The 20305-nt window shown below is 21.7% G+C and overlaps 1 long non-coding RNA gene across 2 annotated transcripts in view; it reads left to right on the forward strand.

Annotated features, from left to right (window-relative positions):
* LOC128965641 (uncharacterized) overlaps positions 1-20305 on the forward strand; it is a 54909-nt gene that overhangs the window by 394 nt on the left and 34210 nt on the right. For both annotated transcript variants that reach the window (XR_008484688.1, XR_008484689.1), the window contains exons 2-3: positions 414-623; positions 8057-8196. This is a non-coding gene — a long non-coding RNA (uncharacterized LOC128965641). The remainder of the gene's footprint in view (positions 1-413; positions 624-8056; positions 8197-20305) is intronic.

Here is a 20305-nt window from a genome sequence, read left to right on the forward strand (position 1 = left end):
ATAATAAAGAGTGTTTGAATCATCTTTTCTTATGATGACAACTGAGCCATATTTTGCTTATATTGTATACATAAAAGTAAACACATTTATGATACATGACTAGTGATTGTATGTAATGTTTATAAACTTATATCGAAAGTGCTATTTTCCTTATCACTTAACAATATGTTAGAGATTCAAAAATATGCAAACTTTTTGTCATTTTTATGAAAGCTATCGATTTATTTGATTATTCATTTGATTTGATGCTATAGTTAAGATGTATCGCAAAATAAAGTTTTCATATTTTCAATATTTATTAATTCAATTTCATTAATACATATATAAYAATATAGATATACTAACATTAAAATTAATTTTATTTTAATGTTTACTAAGTTTATATTAATACATTTAATTTATTAATAATACAGGAAACGTTTGATGGCTAAACTAATTTCAGAGATCAAAAGCTAACCAGATGTCCGACAGAAATTGACAATAAATTATACGTTTTGTATGATAAAGATAATCAACTAAAACAATAGCTCATAGTTTTGACTGATTGTAAGCGACTTTAATATTAACGATATTATAAAGAATGAGGCATTTGATGAAAAACATTCACAAAAATAAAATTAAAGGTAATATATTTTAATTAATTAAATATTTATAATTGTGCTTAAGCTTGCAAATTAATACAAATAAACTATTAAATTTAAAAGATTTTAATATATATATAAGATATTAAATAAGTAAAGTAAACAAACAAATATAAAAATTAAAATTAATTTATAGGTTTTAATTGAATATAAAAATAGTATATTGGTTTTAATATTATCGTTAAATTTTATGACATTTTAAAATTATTAATAAATATGAATTGATTTATTGAATTTAAATTAATTGAAACGCAAACATTAGACATTAGACTAATACTATAGAATTACATTTTATTAATCTATTGAGTATTTATTGAATATAATTAGCTTATAAACAATAACAGATAATTTAGAATTATTTTTTCATTTTTATTATTTATTAAAATAAAGTAAAACAGTGTTTATGCAAAATTAAATGATTACTGTTATAATTATAATTATATATTGAATACAAAGTATTATTATTTATTTTAATAATTGTATTTTTATCTTTTTCATATTATTTTGATTAATAACTGCAATATTTAGTTTATTTATAATGTTTTTACTTTAAGTCAATTAACTTAATATAAAAATATTTTTCCTAAATCAGAATAAAGTATATAAAAATTATATTAAATTTTAGTAACATTACATCTTTTATATGAAAAATAATATTTTTAAAAATTATTTTTGACATATATTTAATAAATAATATTTATTAATAATTATTAAAATTAATTAAAGCTTTATATCAATTTTTATTTAAAAAATATATTAACATTTTATACTTAAATTTTTGTTTTTTAATTTATTATAAATTAGTAAATATATAAAAACTGATTAATTTCGATATTGATATAAATTTATTGTAAATTGTCTAGGAAAATTAGTGTTGTAAAGCTCTGTGTAATATTATTTTCATCAAAATTTATAGGAAACAATAAATTTTATTATACAAAGACCATAGAAATAGTTTGCCAACAAAATATTTGTATTATTATACATAAATAGTGTCAGCTTTTATAATGCTTTCATTTTATATAACTTTTATAATAAATTATTCAAACAAACAAAATGATCATAACATTACATTTTATATACAATTCTTTTAAATATATTTATTATAAATTCAAATACTATACTATAAAAATAATTTTGATTTATTTTAACATCTAACAGAAAATAAAAATCTTAAAATTTCTATACGTATATTAACAATATAGACAGTTATAATTTTTAGGAGTGACTAAACCTTAACTAATATTGTAATAAATTTCATGCGTTACAAACTATAAATCAAACTTAAGGGTCAATTTGAGGTTCATCTCTAAAATAACGACCTCTTTAGCCATTCCCACGCAATCTATATTTTGAAAATAATTTTTAACTTTATTATAGTTTTACTTATTTCAAAATTTATTTTGACCATATATCCTGTTAGTTATTAAAACAATGTGCATTATTTATAAATTTTATAAAAACCAAAAATTTATTTACAGTTTTTTTTATTGTAAACACAGTATTATATGTTAAATATAAATAGTATAATTACAAATAATAAATAAATATATATTAGATAAATTATATATTTTTAATAAAATAAAAATAAAGATTACTACAGTAATATTAATATAATATAATCTATAATATTTAGTTAAAATTACTTCATGTATTTATTATATTTTTATAATTATTATTTCATTAATAATCAATATTGTATCATTTTCTTAATAATTTTTGTTTATGTTAAATTATAATAAATTGTTAATTTAATAATGGGCTAGGTTAAATTAATTCTATATTATTAGCAATTATGAAATACATTTTCAAATTAATAAATATATTTGTATATATATATTATCTCGAAATGGTTTTGCATAAATTAAATGATCGAAAAAACAAAAAATTAATGTAATTTTTTAAAACATAAAATAATAGTAATGTATACTATTATATGTGTGTTCAGTGTTAGATACAAACAGATTAATGATAATGACTTTTTTCATAAATATTATTTATGACTGCAATACTCTTATATTAATTTGTGTGCATGTGTTGTATGTATGGAAAGTCTGTAAGAAAAATTCAAGCAATTAATATTACTTTAACATTGGTGTTACACATATACTGTATTGTATTGTGAGGATTCATATATTTTTAAAATATAAAAAACAATTTTTTCCGAGTTTACAATTTTGATTAAAAGCCATATTTAAGTTTTAAAGTATACAATACTAACGGTTTATACACTCATCTGTACTATAGACACAATAAGATGTTTTTTGCATTAGACATCTGCATCACTAATAGAAATACTGAAAATATTTTTGCATTTTAAGTTAATTAAAGAATAAGTTTTATTTTTATTTTATTTTATTTTATTTTATTTTATTTTATCTATTTATTTATCTATCTATCTAATTGTATGCTTCATAAATATAAATTTATATATTAAATATAATATATACTGTGTATAAAAAATATATAAAAGTAATGGCGATATTTTCGGTGCATTACTTCTTAACAATGAAATATTGAGAGTTTTTTTGAAAGCACAGAATTTAGTGTCAATGAATGACAACATATAAACTGTAGACTCATATAAACTTTAGTACAAAACACAACTTAATCGGTGACTAAACTATAAAAATGATGTCTTGTATTGTATATACAGTATTGTTGCGTATGTGTAATGAATACCACTATTTACTAACAAARCACATCAATGATTGTGAAACATATCGTTGACTTTTTATGTGAGTCTTAATCTCATTTTTTTCTTTATATGATTGCTGTATAATATACAGTGTATATCTCACTATAAGTATATTTCATTTACAACTGAGACTAAATGCTAAATAAAATTAAACTAATTTTTGATTTTTAATATAAGAACCAAATAACATATGAAAAAATATTTTGTTCTTTATATGTAATCCATAGATGAATCATGAAATTATAAAAATAATAGATTATTCGCTTATCAAATAAATATAATATAAACTGAGAGATGGTATCTACAGTACTATTGTGTATTTGCTGGACCTCACTGTTGATGTAAATAATTTACTTATTAGTTGTTTATCTTATTTCCCAAATTCCCAAATATTGGTATATTATAGCCGACCCTATAATACAGATATAAGATAAAGTCTATCTGTGCGGTTAAACAACCACTGCATAACTTAATGAGTTGCCTCTCTCACTCACTCTCTCTCTCTCTCTCTCTCTCTCTCTCTCTCTCTCTCTCTCTCTCTCTCTCTCTCTCTTCGACTACCGGTGCATTACTAACAATACAAGTCTAAACAATTTTTTACAAAATAGATACTAATTACCCTCTAAACTATTTAAATGCGAGCCTCCCTTTCTATAATAACAAATAGTTTCAATTACAAGTCACGAGTAGTACTGATGGATTGTATACGCAAATGGCTTTACAACACAATTCAATTGATTCGTGTTTTTGAAAGCAATTTATAGTAACACTTGAATTATGTGTTTTTTATATACACTTTCTTTACTATAGTTAAAAGTAAATGTAAGGCAAAGCTTCAAAAATACATTTCTTGTGATAAATTTGGTTAATAATGTACTTTACACTCGTTTGCCATCACATTAACAAACCATTCATTGGACATAAAAAAATGGAGTTTTAAAAAATGCAAAAATCAATAAATACAGTAAATATATTTTGAGAGACTCTCACAATCTATTATAATACTAAAGCATTAATACAAGCATTGGGTTATGATTTGATGCAAACACATACACACATATATAACAAACATTACTTAGACAACCACTTCCTAATGGAAGGAAATTTTAAAAAATACGGAATATACAGAAAATGTATTTCTAATAATAATAATAATAATAATAATAATAATAATAATAATAATAATAATAATAATAATAATAATAATAATAATAATAGATAAAAATTAAATATTTTTAACAATAAATTAATTATAGTAAATATTTAGCATAATATGATATAAAGATCAATTAAAATTTACTATTTAATTACTGTACTAATCTTTTTTGCTTATTTTGATATGAGATATAGCAATAAGTATATGAAAATAGAGAATAAAAAAGCAAAATAGTAAATGGTTTACCCATAGAGACCGTGTCTATCATTGTTTTATTTGTTTATTTTATTGATTAGTTCAACAAATTCTTATATATCTTTGTGTTCACAGAATCTAATGTTCACTTAAAAGGTTTGATATCTTATACGTGCCATTCCTGGTAACTATTAAATGCTAGCAAAACATTATCCAATTATTACATAACAAGAGTATTAAATTTTTGCTCTCTATCTAAAAGGCAAACATAAAACCTTAATATATCATATATTATAGTTCACTAATTTTACTTAAATAATAAATATATTGTACTTAAATATTGGACATTTTTTATATAGTTTGTTTAGAAAATAAATGACAAAACTAAAATATTATTTAATTTATTATCACATTAAAAATAGATAGAAAAAATGTTTTGCATAAATACTCTGAAAAAATGATTAGAAATAGTCATTGCTAACTAAAAATACATTGTAAAATACATAAATAATTAGTGTTATATAAATTTATGATCTATCTATAAATATAAAAACCACAATCTTTGATTATAATACAACTCTATGGTTATATTAATATACTTATATAATAATATTTAATATTTTAATATATTCACAACATTTATTTACAATACTGCAAAAATGATTTACAAAAATATTTTATTTTTATTTGTTTGACAATCTTTTATTCTAATGTTCATTATATATATCTGTATAATGTAAATAAAATCTTTTTATAAATATTTTATAATGATAAAATTATATTTTTATTACAAAAATAATATATAATATAATATATATTAATATTATATAAATCATAATAATTATAGATAATTTATAAGATTCATAATAAAATAACAATAAAACAATAATATAAAGTAATTTGTTTGAACTAAAGATTCACCAAATAGTAATAAATAGTGTTGACATTCATTTGAGTTGTTAACTGATGAAGAAGTCTCTCTCTCTCTCTCTCTCTCTTTCTTTCTTTCTCTTTTAATATACCATAGTATAGTATATATATACTGTATATTCAAACATAATATCACATTTCAAAAGTTTTTATATATAACTTATATTTTAATTTATTTTATTTCAATTTATTCTTTTTTATCATTCATTCAATGCTTTTCTCTGTATTTCTCTATTTCTATATAACTCTTATATAACTCTCATTTGTTTGTTGAGTCAAACATTTGGCTGCAATTCATATGATTGTTGTTTTTATGTAATAAATAGTTTGTTGGTTCCGATTCTGTACTGTATTGCAGAGCACACACCCATTCATAGCAAAGCCATAATCAATACACTCATCAATGCCTGCATTGCTTACAATCAGCGCCCTCTCCATAATCACCATTTGTATGACAATGTGGTTGTAATACAGTATTAATAAACCGCTAGAAATAGCGTTATTATGATATTATTGAATATTTTTAAAAATTCCAAACTTATAACTGTTTAAAGTAAAGTAAATCTCAATAAAACATACAATCTTTCACTCATTTAATTGCATTCTTGCAAAAAATAGTTAATTTTGCATTTTTTTTATTTTAAATAAAAATAAGATTAAATATTTCTTAAAATGTAAATATATACAACTTTTACTATATGTAGTACACATTATGTAGACACTCAAATATGTACAAATAATCATTAATTTCATTAATTAACTCTAACTTTGAAATTTACAACAAAATATTTTATTCAATTAAAATTTTATATATGATATTTAGAAATTTATATTAATATTTTATTTAGTAATGTTTTTTAAATAAAATAAGATAACATAAAAACTTGATATAATTATTAGTTATTATTTTTTTAAAAAATGATTTTAAGAATAATAAATTAATAATTATTTGTATGTAATCAAAGATTGTGATACAAATTTTTAAATATTCATCAATTTTTTCAAATTTATTTAATTATTACAGAGATATTTCAATACATACGTTAATTTAAAGTTTAAAATATGGTTTATTAAAACTTCTTTTTACTGTTTATTTTAACTAAATTGTTGTTTTTAAATTKTTTAAAAAAAACATTGAATAATAGTTATATAAATTATTATCTTAAAGACAAAATAATACTTAAAATGAATTTTAATTAATATGACATGTAGTTTACAAATGATAATTTTGTGAGAAAAATTACATAAAAATAAAATAAATTAATTTTTTACTTAAGATGTGGTTATTTATTGTTTAACACAATTGAGGGGTTAGATGAAGAGTTGCATCAAAATAACTAATGAGACATATGTTAGATATGTTAGTATACCTGAGTCCCAGATAAGCCCATAATTAACATTTTTGGCAAACTATCCCTCCCTATGCTTTCTCCCTATTTGTTAAGTTGGGATAAAATGAGATTTCATTTATTTTGGCACATATTCTACTTGAACTCTCTCTCTCTCTCTCTCTCTCTCTCTCTCTCTCTCTCTCTCTCTCTCTCTCTCTCTCTCTCTCTCTCTCTCTCTCTCTCTCTCTCTCTCTCTCTCTCTCTCTCTCTCTCTCTCTCTCTCTCTCTCTCTCTCTCTCTCTCTCTCTCTCTCTCTCTCTCTCTCATTCACTCACTTACTCTGATTTTCTGTCTTTTTCATTCATTCATTCACTTATTGCTCATGTATTTTAAGAAAGACTCTCAACAGCACTCAAATATGTGTAAAGCTCTAATGTATAACCATTTTGTATTTGTTTTCTTAAACCCTATTTACTAGTTTGCTTTTAATGTTTACACACACACACACACACACACACACACACACACACACACACACACACACACACACACACACACACACACACACACACACACACACACACACACACCTTTTATTTAGTATACCCTGAACGTAATATACAGTTGACTGTGAATTATATCACTTTTATATAATTGTTGCCTCAAATCTCATTCAATTTTATCACTAAATCCGCGACTTTACAGTAAAACATAAGTACTTAAAATAAAACTAAAGTGTTTATAATATTATTTGAAATTATACTGCATATCGTTAATAAAGACAATTTTAAATATTAAATATTACAAGATATGTGTGAAAGCGTTTTGAAGCACTTTAAAAATTTAATGTATAGCTTATACTGTCATATAAACTATTTATAGCAATGTATGTTATTTTTGCGCCACTATTGCACACCAGCACTGCATTAATCGCCCGTTTGCTCCCCAAACGGCTCAAACCATACCAGTGTTTGCACTGTTTGTCAGTTTTTGAATGCCTTTAACAGTGATGTAGTACTACATGAGTCACCTAAATGTGTTAAAACGCATAATTTATTATAAAATTTAACTAACTTTTTATTATTACTTTCTCCATATCTTATAGACATATATCACAAAACCAAATGAGACACTACTGGGACCTTAAACCTCGTAATAATTTATAAAATGGTTTTAATTGCATATAAATTGTCTACAAATAAAGTTAACAACACCGAGAGGGGGATTGACATCACATATACACAGGTTTGTGTCACCAGTTTTATCAATTTTCAAATATATTACACACACTAAACAAGTTATATGTACTGTAAAAATAAGATTTTTATATATATAATCTACAGTACATACAGCACAATTTTATATATTGTATATATATTTGACAGATTTTTGCTAAAATTTTTGTTATTTTATTTATATGTATATAAAATATAGTAAATTCAAATATATTACATCTACATGAGTGTTACATTCATTTCTAAAGTAAAAATGTTTTAAAATAAAGATATTTTTTCAATATTGATATTATGACAGAAAATTTTCAAATAAAAAATCCACATTTTTTGTTTAGCAATGCAAAAGATTCGCTTAATATTTAACATAATATGAGATTTTTGTATATATATTTCAATGTGCATTTATTGGTCGATAATATGCCCTCTGCATAACACTACCACTTTTTTATATTATTGTACACACAAACACATACAGTACACACACACACACACACACACACACATACGTACAATATTTTTTTAAGGTTAAATGCAAAAAAGAAATAAATTTGTGTGAGAGTTACAGATATTTAATACGTGAAGTTTTGGTCTATTGAATACCAAGTAGACATAGATGTCATAAATACTGTATTTGTTTTGTACTAATTTTAAAAAATAATTTTTTAAAGAATAAATTCATCGATCAGATATTAATAATATTTTTTAAATATAAAAATATTATATTTCACTATTAACTATTTGATAGCTTTACTATATTTATATCATAATGTTTATAAATTATATAACTCTATAATTATTTTTAAATTTAAGTTATTTATTATCGCTATTAATTTAAAAATACAAAATATAAAATAAAGGATTTATTAATACATTTGACGCCATATATATTTGTATTAGCTTTGGTTCATATTATACAACACGTAAGGCATGTCTATATATTTTATCTTTGAATAGATTTATAAAAACTATTATATTATATAAGATTTGATTAAATTAGGACAAAATAAGCTTAGATTGGCCTACGATTTGTATTCAATGAAAGAATGTTTTGTAAAGATGTCGAGAAAATTAGTTTTGACACGACTTTTGCACAAATTAAGAGATAATAACTAAATTCCCAAAAGATTTTTAATAATATAATACAAATAAAACTCAGTGAAAAAATTATTATATAATGCGGTTTTATTGATATACTATTGATTTAATTCATTTATTATAATAGTTTGAAATAGTTTTCATTATATGAGAATTTATATTAGATAATATAGTATTTATAGATACAATTTTTAATAATTTAATTTATATATATATATATATATATATATATATATACAGTATATTTTAAACAAATATTAATTTATAATATGTTGTTAACTTTCAAATACAAATACTTATTATTATATAGCAGTATTTGTTAACATTATGCATAGATTTTGTGACATAAATTAATATCACGATATGTTTCATGTTTTGATCATTTTTTAAAAGTAAATCARTCAATACTTTTTTGTATGTCTTTTAATAAACATATCTTTAGTGCAAATCATAAATTATTTTTTCTTTTATTCAATCACTCTCTTTCACACACACACACACACACACACACACACACACACATATATATATATATATATATATATATATATACACGCAAGCACGCACACATACAAATATTCATACTACCGCTAATTAAACTAATTTTGTAAATTTATTTTTGAAAAAATATATTAAATAATATTAATATATTTAAAAAATATTTAAATAATTTTGACTCTTTGTAAAAATAGTATAGATTACAAAAACCAAATTTGATGTCCAGCAAGACTTGAATATTTAAAATTAAGTTTATTTGATAAATGTTATCAATTTTAGTATTAAATTTCAAAATTAGTTAAATAGAAATATGAGTTCAGCTTCACTGCAAATACAATAAACACGACTAAAAAGTGTGTTTTCAATTGTTCACAATTTTGTTGACACAAACACAATATAAACAAATATTGTATATACACTGTATTAATACAGTACTATATATATAGTATAAATTATAATTTATATATTGTATATAATTTTTTCTTCAAAAGATATAATATAAAGTATAATAMTTATWTTGTATTGTATATTATTATCATTTATTATATTTAAAAAAAAATGGGAAAATATTATATTATTATTAAGATATWTATATACAGTAGTGTATATAGATAAACATAAAGGCATGTAATCAACAATAGTTTTTTAAGAGCAGTATTTATGTTAAAGATATTGCAAAATGAAATTAATATATATATATTATTTAATTGAAATACAGTATTATTACATTTATGTTATAAGTGCAAATAATATTATTAAATCAATTGATTGATTAAATAAATAAAAATTTATATTCAAACATTAAACTACAAGAATACTAATGTTTTAAAATTATATTATTGTAGACAAGATTTTTCAATTAAGTTCCAAATAAAATAAATAATTTTTTTAAACATTAAATTTAAGAGTAAATATAAAAACATGAATAAAATTCATGAAAATATAAGTAAAAATTGTAGTATTAACACAATTTTGCTATTTTAGTTTAAGTAAAAATTTTTGTATTGTTATATCTCTAATGCTGTATTTTATTATAAATATTACATTCTATACAACTTATAGTACAAGATATTAATATTGAATGTCAATGCCTTCATTATATGCTTTTTTAAATATACATAAATAAATTATTAATTTTGAAGAGATAGAGAGAGAGAGAGAGAGAGAGAGAGAGAGAGATTTTAATTATTTAGAGAGTTAGTGGTTAAGTTTTATTTGAAAATTGAAGCAATAGGTTACTGTGTAACTAATAGTAACTATCGGTAATGTTATGGAAAACAGGCCATAACTGGCATAACATCAATACCGATGAAACCAGAGTTTGCGTGATTTCAGGTTTTCATATATTATATACACAACACTATTCTATTTGCAAAATATATTCAAATTCTCTAATATATAGCCTCTCTCTCTCTCTCTCTCTCTCTCTCTCTCTCTCTCTCTCTCTCTCTCTCTCTCTCTCTCTCTCTATCTATCTATCTATCTATCTTTCTCTAATATTTATTAAGGTTCACTAGATTTACAGTTAGTAAATTGGTTTTATGCTAATAAAAGTTGAATGTTTTATCTCAGGCACGATATCTATGAGCACTGAGAGAGTGCTGTTTAATACAACAATAGTGTCGCCAATATTATTGTGTTTCAAAGGAAAGTAATTCAATGCCTAAAATGCAGTAATGAATAAATGCCAGTATTTTCTATGTCTTCTTTGGTTAGGCTGTACTGGCAATCAATTATTGTTTTTATTTACCAAATATACTGTAATGAGAGTTCATTTATTACCCAAACGATAAAAATGAAATTTATTTCCATTCAAATTATTTAAAATTATCTCTGAATATAACGTCTAACATACAGTTTTATGGCATATAATGAATATATGACTGAACTGTGAACTTTGACATTTGCTTTATCTTTCCGCACATTTAATTTAGTTGATATTGATTTTGAGTATATGATAACAGCATTTTCCTTACAGTGTTGACATAAATAACTACTGGTAATGAGTTATCAAATAAGACCAACCAAATTATAGTTATTATTTTTAATATCTTCATAAATATATACAGATTTACATTATATATATATATTTATTTTAATAATTTTTGAAATATTTTTAACTTAGAATTATTAAAAATTTATAACACATAATATGATGAAAATTTAATGTATGATAATATTTCATAACTTTAATAGTTATTTATTATCTTTGTTATCATTCTAAACACTTGTTATATAAAATTTTATTTTTTAGAAATACTAAAAATAACTAAAATTATAATTATATTAGCATAATAATAATTTTTATTATAGTTTAAATATTTGATATTTTATTAATATTATTTATTTAATAACAATTTTAGATTATTTTCGTATTATTAAATTTATTTAATTAATTATAAAAATTTTAATGGTCTTTGATTAAGTTTAAATGTTTTATGCAAAAATAAGGCATAACATCATATCAGTAAAAATACTGTAAATAAATGAATAAAAGCGTAATTTTAGTATTTATTTAACATTTATAGTTTTTGATAGTAAATCATAAATTTATAGTTTTTAATATAAAAATTAAAGTAATTAATTCTTTATTTGCATAAAATTAAGTAATTATAAAATTTCTTTAATTAAAAAATATTAACGCATAACAAAACCTTAAATTAAAATATTTTTAATGTCATTTATATTGCTATTTAAAAAAACAACAAAATGTTTCATCTAAATATAAAAGAGACATTTAAGATAACAAAATAATTTTTATTTAATATTTTTAAAAATAAATGTAATTTAGTGTCTTATCAAATTCAAAGATATATATATATATATATATATAGAGAGAAGAAACTTATGTTTTTAGAATTAAAATATATATCATTTATAAAAAACATATTGTTATAAAATGTGTTTATTAAATATAATGTATTTATTTAAAAATCTTTTTGCTAATTTTTAAAATTAATATTTCAAAAATGTTTGTTTAAATATTTATATGTATAATAGTTAACGTTTACAACAATTTTTTTAATATTATTATAATTATTTAATAAATATTTGTAATATTATTTCAATAGTGTGTGTGTTATTTAATATATTCCTTATTTCAACTATAACTTCTTCTATCATTTTCTTTAATAATAATATAAATTTTTATTAAAAATTCTAATAAAATTTTTATTATTTAAATTGTCTATAAATTTAATGTGTCTTAAGTACTGTATTATCATTAATATACTGAAATATAAACAATTTACATTCTTTTGAAAATTAAAATATTTTATTTTATTAAATTATTTTTTAGATATAAAATTATTTATTATAATAGTCATAAATACGTATAAATACTTTTCTGATAATTGTATTTTTGAACTAAAATATTTTTAGAAATATTGAGAAAAATTTAATTATTAATATAATTTATAAGCATCAATAAGTTACAATAAATTTTCTTTAAGACTAATATACGGTATTATATAAAATATAGTTACTTCAAATAATACAAAAGTATTTATTTGTTATTGATTTAGTATAGTATACTGTAGTTTAATATTATAGAGATTATGTTAACATTTTTTGCTTGCTTTCTTATTTCTTATTATTTTTTTATTTATCTGATTGTACTTAAAAAATAGTTTATCATTGAATACATGTGCTTATGTATAGTAGAGTAAATATTTAGTGTCATAATGTTTATTTTAAAAAATATAATTGCAAATATAATATATAACACTATTTAATTAATATATTAGTAAAAAGCGAAAAAAGCATTGAAAATTATTTTGGGCTCTAATGTTAATAATAGGAAATAATGTTTAAAAATGTTTTATATATGAATTATTATTAATGTTTGTTATAAACATTAGTCCATCTTTGTTAGGAAGACTCGCCTTATGCTGTCGTTTRTAAATAACCCTTAAATCGTTGACTCAATTCATTGTAAGACAAACCTCTTACTTTGCTAACCGTCCCCAATGTCTTTATATGATCATTGCTTCACATCATTATTTTATACATAAAATATGTTAGGGCTGTACTGTTCAATGTTTGAACAAAAAAAGTGTAATATCACTTAATTATTACTACATTTTAGTTGTATTATTTATTTCAGTTATTTTGTGAATTATCGATTATTTCTTTAAATAAAAAATTTTTTGTTTAAATAAAAAATATTCACTTAAATGCATGTATTGATACATTAATTGCTTGTCAATACAGTATTTGGATTTTATATGATTTATGCTGTATTTTCGTTGAAATAATTTGAGTTCTGGTTTGATATGAAATAAATTTATATATAACTTATTGCTTGAAAGACATAATATTTAAAAATCGATGTCTTTTATATCTTTTATCATACTATATATCTATTGCTCATTGATATGTTTCAAAAATAAAGTAAAGTTACCATTTACTGTGTGTGTGTGTGTGTGTGTGTGTGTGTGTCTATGTGTGTGTGTGTGTGTGTGTCTATGTATGTGTGTGTGTGTGTGTGTGTGTGTCTATGTATGTGTGTGTGTGTGTGTGTGTGTGTGTGTGTCTATGTGTGTGTGTGTGTGTGTGTGTGTGTGTGTGTCTATGTGTGTGTGTGTGTGTGTGTGTGTCTATGTGTGTGTGTGTGTGTGTGTGTGTGTGTGTATGTGTGTGTGTGTGTGTGTGTGCATAAGATGATTGGCATTATTACTATGGTGTATAAATGTACCATATATTATATTAGTGGTAAATTGTAAAGATGTGAAATTTGCTAAATTGTTATTATAGATCGTATTTTATATGTGAAAATCATGTTTCATAGCAAATGTAAGAGTTAGACATTGGATAAGTAATAGTGAAGCCAATGCATCACTACTTACTTTAAGCCATAATCCAACTCATGCTTTATTTGCTCTATTTATTACTTAACCAATACTACACTACAATCACCATTCATTGAAAGTCTCTCTCTCTTTCTCTCTCTTTCTTTCTTTTTTAAAAAATGATAAACAATTTAATTGATGATCAATTTCAATTGATCTCACAACTATACGATCAGTACTTAATCATACACTACTATAAATAATTTAAAGCACCGGTATTATGCAATTTGAAAGGGTCGACAATTTTAATATATTAAGAAATTTGAACTCATTTATTACTACCTCTAATACTACTTTACAACGAGAGTAATGTATAGGATTGACAAAAGCAAACTCAATCCCCTTATCTTTAATGGCTTTCATTTTTATAAAATGACTGCCATAGCCATCATCAACACTACAATACTGTTTTACTAAAGCATATAAAAGTGTAAAATAAATGTTACTCAAGTGATAAGCAATGTATGTACACACATATGCTCTATGGCTTTATATATATATTGCACATGTATTTATAGACAATAACTACAACAACTGTTATTATATAATACAGTATATAACAAATATAATAAAAACTTTAGTGAATGTCATGAAATGCTATCATCAATGCTTTAAATCCTTTTTAATATAAATTTGTAACACATTTTAAATTATTTTGAATATTATTTAAATAAGTCAACTATTTATCAAAAATATAGTATAACAAAGTATTACAAGTTATGGACAAAAATGCTTTTATTCACATTTATGCTATTATTATATGATATAATATTGTATATAAGTATATATATATATATATATTCTGYGCAAATATGGTTAACATTTTATATGGTTTATCATAAATGGTATTTATGACCAAATTGCAAGTATTACACATTTTATTGTACACATATATTATATAGCTTTAATATAATACAGATTGTATATAATAACTCAGTATTGATTGGTACAGTATATGAAATGCAATGCAACGGCAAAATCAAATAAATAAGTTTAGGAAATGCAGGCAAAAGCATACATACAATACATTACACCAATCAATGATATCTTGAAGGCTTTGGTCACTCTTTTATGTCCAAACACTTAACCGATCGGTTTATGAGTGCATCAAATGATAAAATATTTATTAATTTTTAACGACTCGTGTCTCACATTTTCTTATTTAACCAAAATTTCTTAACATTTTATGTGATTTAACTCCTCGTTGAGTCTAATAAAGAAAAACAAATGTAGAAATTTATATCATTGTTTAAACATTTGAATTTATAAAATAAAATGTTGTATTAGAAACTAAAATTTAAAATATTTTATGATTTTTATTTTTAAAAGTTAAGATCATATATCGCGGATGCAGTCAATGTAATAAAGAGTATTCTCCCATTATATTATAATTTCAAAGATATTGTGATATTGTGATGACAATTGAATTTAAATCTCTTAAAAATGCAAATCTATGTCTTATTTTTACTAAATGGAAATTTGAAACTTATTTTATGATACCATTAAAATTCCTGGCAATTGAATAATAGACAAGAAAAAAATATATGAAAAAGTGACAGAGAGTTGAGTGAGTGAGTGAGTGAGTGAGTGAGTGAGTGAGTGAGTGAGTGAGTGAGTGAGTGAGTGAGTGAGATATAAAATAGAGAGAAAAAAAATTCAAAAAAAATTCAAAAAAAAATTCAAAATAAATCTAAATTAGTTATTTTATAATAAAATTATTCCACATAAATTTATATTATATATTTTTAATTTATTATAATTAGACAAATACTGTATTAAATAATCTAAATTTATTATTATTAATAATCTCATTTTTATTTATTGTTAAAAAAATACACAAAATAGAATATTTATATGAATTATATTTATAAAGTATTGATATTAATTTGAAAATAAAACTTAATATATTAACATTAATTTAATAATGTAAAATTGTTATTGATAAGGAAAGAAAGTCGTAAATAATTTAACATTAATGTTACAATAATTGCATTTTATTATATAATTATTTATAAAATATAAATGACTTTTTCTGATATTATAAATACAGTCATTCGTGCGCTTATTCTGTGTTTGACTGATTGATGCAAATTTCTTAACATTACAGCACATACTGTATAATACAATATATAATTTATATATATATATAGTATTGTTGTAGTATATTCTGGTGTTAAAACTCTACATTGAAGTCATATCCATTGGAAGCCATATAAGAGTAGTGCCAACAATAAAGAGAAAAAGTTTTTCAATACAATGTCTGACCAAATATATTGAATGGTTTGGGCCTAAAATTTGCACGCAATCCATAAATAGAGTTTTTGATGGAAATCCTAAAACATTTGTCCAATATATTGTGAATCTCTTGTATTAACCAAAAGACTAAATCATATAAACAGACATTAAACACATACACATACACATACACATACACATACACATACACATACACATACACATACACATACACATACACATACACATACACATACACATACACATACACATACACATACACATACACATACACATACACATACACATACACATACACATACACATACACATACACATACACATACACATACACATACACATACACATACACATACACATACACATACACTTTAAGCAATATATAGTTTTTGCTTTTATATAACTTAGTGCTCCGGAAATTGTTTGCTGAAAATACATTATCATTAACATTACCTAACACTGACATAACAGTACCGTTCAGTCATTTGAGTTGATTTTATACATACATTTTCATTTACTATATGAGTTCAATAGAATATACACTATATTTAATAATTTTATATATATCTGTCCTTAAAATGACTGCTATTTTCGATAATATGTACATCAATAATAGGCTTAACTTATGCATGATATATACAGTATATATAATAAATTTATTATTTTATCAAAATTTACTTCATTTACTTAAATTCAAATTTATATATTAGTAATTCATGTAATACAAGTTTTAAAAGAAGTAAAATTACTTCATTTATATTAAAATCAATACTTTTATGTTATTTTTATATACTATTTATGCCTCTAATCGTTTGTATTGTAACTAATTTCATAGTTTGGTCTTTTAATTTTAGATGATTTATAAGAAAAACTTTTTTCTTTAAAAATATTTATTATTATTATTTGTATTATAAAATTGGTAAATAACTATATAAATTATATGATGCTTTTTAACTAATAATAAAAGTTAAATTGGCATAGTCATTATTTGTGCACATTTGAAAATGTACATTTAAATTAATGAGTTTTTATATTTAAGAAAATATGTTTTATAAACATTATATATTTATAATAAAAAAACCTTTTTAACTTTATATATTTTGTAGAATATTCATTTAAATGTATTTAATTTGTTTTATATTATATATAATATTATTTAATATCTATACATTAACAATCAATTTTCTATACAATCTGAGTAATGTGTAAAAACTTTTTATTTAACTAAATTGTCGACAATAGGAGATTAGTTTGTTTCCCAAATAGAATTTAAACATTTATATAATTATCTTAAAATCATAAGTAAAATCATAAAAATAATTTTGTTTTTATCATATGATACAGTCGAGGATGTAAATATTTAAATATCTCATGTGACTAAAAAGTTAATTTTATTAAATCAATTTAATTTAGATAATATTTATATTAAGAATAATATTTTGGTAATAATGATAAAATGACAAACTTTTAATTTAAATGCTTGAATGTAATTTCTAATGAAAGAAAAAGCAAATGAAATCAGTAAAATCATCACTGATTTTTTACTGTCATATATTATGTATCTTTAATATACTTTTAAATATATATTAGCTATATTATACTGTAGAATATATAACTATATATAATACTAGGTAATTGAAAAACAGTATATACTGTATATACTTTATATAGAGATAATGTACATAAAGATAATAATAGTACAGTATATATGTATAAAAGTATATTATGATAATGATTGACAAAAGGCAACTCAAATTATGACTATTTTTTGAAAAGTCAGTCAATAGCTGTTTACTGTATTTGTAGTATTACTATATTATCATTAAATAGGACTCCAATGACCGCTTCGGCTATTTTTTGCCAAAGAATATACTGAAGAAAACAAAGAATTACTTTAATGTTAGTCTTATTAGTGAAACATCAAAATAGATTGCAATGATTTTTAGATCACAAATAATGTTTTTTTTTGCCATCTTTTTGTAAAATGTGAGTCCAATAATGCATTTTTTCTTTATTTCATTCAATGTTGACATTGAAACTTATATTATATCCAAACTTGTCTTCGTTTAAGTTAAACAAAGATAAAGAAATATTTGTTAGGAATTTGTGTAATAATTTTTGAACTCAGTTTGCGCACAGTTAGGTTAGTTTAGTCTGAATTGAGTGATGCTTTTAGAAATGACACATTATATTTTTGTTAAACTATAATAACAAAAGTACTCAAACTTTAAAAAATATAATATATATATATATATATATATCTTTAAATTTAGTCAATCGATTGAAAAAATGAGAGAAGAAGAGTGGGGAGAGTGTGTAGTATTTATATATGTGAGACAATACATGTGAGTACAGTAACCATAAGTAATATAACCTTTCGTTATTAGCCTCCATAGCCCTTGAGCTGTGCCAACACTAGTTTAGGTTTAAAGCCATACATTTTTATAGATTACTTTAAATTTTATTCGTCTCCATCTCTATGTATATATAAAGTATATATATAATCATTATCTTTGAATGTTTTTTCTTTGACTTTTATCATATTATATATTTGTTGATCACTGAATGCCATTTTTCTAGACTGTCATTAAAATAGATGGAAAACAATCTTAACATTAATAGTCAAGAAACACATTTCAAATATATATTATATCATATATTAAACAAATATACCATATTATATGCCTGTTTTATAGTTTTTATTTGTTTCTTTAATACTAATAATCAATTGTTGTGATTTTTTCAACCATTTATTTATTTATTTAGTTATTTCCCACTTTTATTGGTATAAAATTGCATTTGTTTATTGAATTTATTTCTATTATACCATTTCCTTTATTGAATATGTTATACAATAGTATTGGCAAAATAGTATTAAAATGTCTTATTATAGGCATTACTTGTCATTTGATGAGCTTATTTGAAGACACAAAACAAATGCTTAATTCACAAATATATATATATATATATATATTATTTTTTTGAGAGCTCATTAAAAATAAGATCGATTTTATATTTTTTTATATTTTTTGGACTGACATCATATATATATTAGGATACTATATTATACTGTGTATAAACAATAATAACAAATGGGTTTTATATAAAAAATGTTTTTATCAGTTTCGAGACAATAAAAACAATGAGAAAAGGGATTCAAATCTAACAAATAAAGACTTTTGTCTGTCTAACTCTTGAAAAACAAAATAAAGTAAATAATCTAAAACTACATTTAAAATTATTGTAAACTGCAATTCATTAGTTTTTTTTAAACATTTTCAAAAATACTGTACTATATATATATGTTTTGTTTTATTATTATTGGATAGGTTTTATAAAACCTTGTACTTACAACACAACAATAACTCAATATATTTTAATAAATAAATTTCTCTTCAATACCGATAAAGAAAAAGTCTT

Source organism: Oppia nitens, unplaced genomic scaffold (genome assembly GCF_028296485.1).
Source record: "Oppia nitens isolate AA-2021 unplaced genomic scaffold, nextdenovo-longstitch-racon4-pilon3 scaffold10_pilon_pilon_pilon, whole genome shotgun sequence".
Lineage (NCBI taxonomy): Eukaryota > Metazoa > Arthropoda > Arachnida > Sarcoptiformes > Oppiidae > Oppia > Oppia nitens.